Source organism: Podarcis tiliguerta (genome assembly GCF_965153285.1).
Source record: "Podarcis tiliguerta genome assembly, chromosome: 6".
Taxonomy (NCBI): Eukaryota; Metazoa; Chordata; class Lepidosauria; order Squamata; family Lacertidae; genus Podarcis; species Podarcis tiliguerta.
Window position 1 is genome coordinate 70,484,705 of NC_139539.1, and position 2,944 is coordinate 70,487,648.

Genomic DNA, 2,944 nt, shown 5'->3' on the forward strand with positions numbered 1-2,944 from the left:
CAGATTGCTTGGAAAGTTGAGGTAATTTAAATCTGTTTTAGTATTTTAACTTTTGTATACAAAAGACATAAGTATGGCTGTAAATTTCCCTTTATTTTATTGTTTAATCTTTTTTTTTTTTTGTAAATCGCTTTAATAGTTTTGGGTGTTGTTGTTGTTTTTACAATCAAGTGGTGTCTAAATTTTATCACATCATGCCAAAGTAGCTATTCTTCAACTACAGAGAGATTGCAGCTTATCTGCAGTTCAAACAAGGTCCTGATCACAAAACATACAGCATTTTTTTTTAAAAAAAAGATATTGTTCCATCCAGGATATATGGACTCTAATAATGACTTAGGAACCCAGTCTCTCTACTGAAACCCAAAATCTGGCATAAGATTAAAACATCAAACTGCTTCAAAGTCTCAAGAGTTCAAAGAAACAGTTTTGGGATTTGGTAAAGGAATTCTTGGGACGCGGGTGGCACTGTGGGTAAAACCTCAGCGCCTAGGACTTGCTGATCGCATGGTCGGCGGTTCGAATCCCCGCGGCGGGGTGCGCTCCCATCGTTCGGTCCCAGCGCCTGCCAACCTAGCAGTTCGAAAGCACCTCCGGGTGCAAGTAGATAAATAGGGACCGCTTACCAGCGGGAAGGTAAACGGCGTTCCGTGTGCTGCGCTGGCTCGCCAGATGCAGCTTGTCACGCTGGCCACGTGACCCGGAAGTGTCTGCGGACAGCGCTGGCTCCCGGCCTATAGAGTGAGATGAGCGCACAACCCAAGAGTCTGTCAAGACTGGCCCGAACGGGCAGGGGTACCTTTACCTTTACCTTTAAAGGAATTCTTAAAAAGAAAATGGCACTTCCTATTTCACACAAACAACTTTTTTTCCTGATTGTGGTGTAGTGTGTTATTATAGATGTACTCTTCACCTCAACCCACCCCCTAATCTTCCATTACTATTACAGTTGCCATCAAATTTTGCCTAACCTGAAATTGGAAAGAAAATTTTCATTCACCGATTCCTTCATAGGCAAAACCAAAACAAACCCTGAGAAATCATAAAGGCAGCTCATTTATTTTTTTAAAAAAGATTGGTTGAAGTTCTCTGGGAAGTTCCACCCACCTCCAGTAATTGCCTTTTCTGTCATGTGGCAAATCAGATAATACTGAGTATTTGGTTTGCACAATCCCAAATTCATAATGGCCCTTCAATACTGAAACCTTATGTATAATGACCACTTACATAACTCCCTATGGACTCTAGTGGGGCTACCAATGTTAATAAAAACATTTATGGAATTGTTGCGGCCTTTTGGAATGACATCAATGAAACGCTTTCTTGTTCCCCTCCAACTCTTTGTTGGGAAAATATCAAAGGCAGTGGAATAGTAGGTGTCTCCAAATGTCTTAATTCAGAGAACTAGTGTTAACTGAGTCTGATTAGCTCCATTTATCTCTAATTAATTACCTTTACCTAATTAGACACCCTGTTTCCAGTAGACATGGAGTCAAGTAGACTAGATTATTAGTGCAGTCATTGTGCCTTTACAAAATCCTGAAATTAATGAAACGTGCAAAAGAATCTGCAGTTTTAATTGCACAGGTGTTGCCTTATGGCAAAGCTTTATCATCTGATTACACCAAGGGATTATTAGTGACTTTTTATATAGAGGATGAGCCTGTGAAATGTACCTTAGCAACAGCTCATTAGTTTAGGGTTGTTACTGTATTATTTATTACATTCAGCCTTCCCCATTATCTAGATTGATTCATGGACCTATATAATTCTTTCCCTCTGTTTGGGTGGAGGGGGGAGAGAGAGAAATCGGTGGCTATTGCCAGTCCAGCTGCAATGAGGAGGGGGAAGCTGAGTGGGATTTAACAACTGTATTTCTCGTCTGTAGGAAAATAAGCAATTTAAGCAGTAGCAAATAGAGAGATTAAGGCAAAGTGAACGAGATAGATAGATAGATGATAGATAGATAGATAGATAGATGATAGATAGATAGATAGATAGATGATAGATAGATAGATAGATAGATAAATACTTTGGTCAGAATAATAATCATATATAGAGATATGATATGATATATGATATTTATATATACTGCACAAACAAAAATGTCTCATTTTGTAACATACAGGTTTGCTTTAAGAAATCTATCAGATTTCTATATTTAAAAAAACAAAACCCTGTGGGGCTCTTATTTCACTCTTCCCATATCAGATATACAACATTAAAAATAATAGATGTGTTGTTTCTAAATTTTGAACTATCCAGCATTTTACGCCACCAACAAAGTTTAGGAGATGCTATAGGTTACAAAGGTATGACCTTACATTACCCAGCTCTCCCCAGAAAACACCTTTAGACCTCCCTGCTTCCAGGCTGACATGCTATAGCTGCTCTGCACTGAACTGGGCCTCAGACTTGCACTCAGCAGAAGGGGCACTTATTGATAAATCAATAAACCCTTTAAATGCACTGTAAACAAAGATTGTAACATATTGGATTCTACAGCACATTCCCCTCCCCACCTCCTCCACGCTTCCCAACACGTAATCCGAAAGATCTTCTTTTTTAAAGGGGCGGGGGGTGGAGAGAAGTACATTAACTGCGAGATGTAAAATACGGCTGTTCGCTCGTTGCTGAATTTAAAACAGTGAAAAATAGCAGGTGCCCCTTGTATTCTATAGGATCTGACAACTAATCTGAGCAGTAATGATGAATATTTAATGATGCTCCTTTCAAGCATGAATGCATAACTATGCATGGGTGCGCATGCATCACAAAGCATATAAACTTTAATCTCTAAACTACAGCTGTAATTAAGTAGGTAGATAACGCAGCATGTATAATTAGAATATACATACATAAACATGTGATGTGTTGCAGCCTCTGCTCAAGCAATTTGCCAGAGCGAACGGAGCTCTTCTGAGGAGCGATGCGCACGTTATCA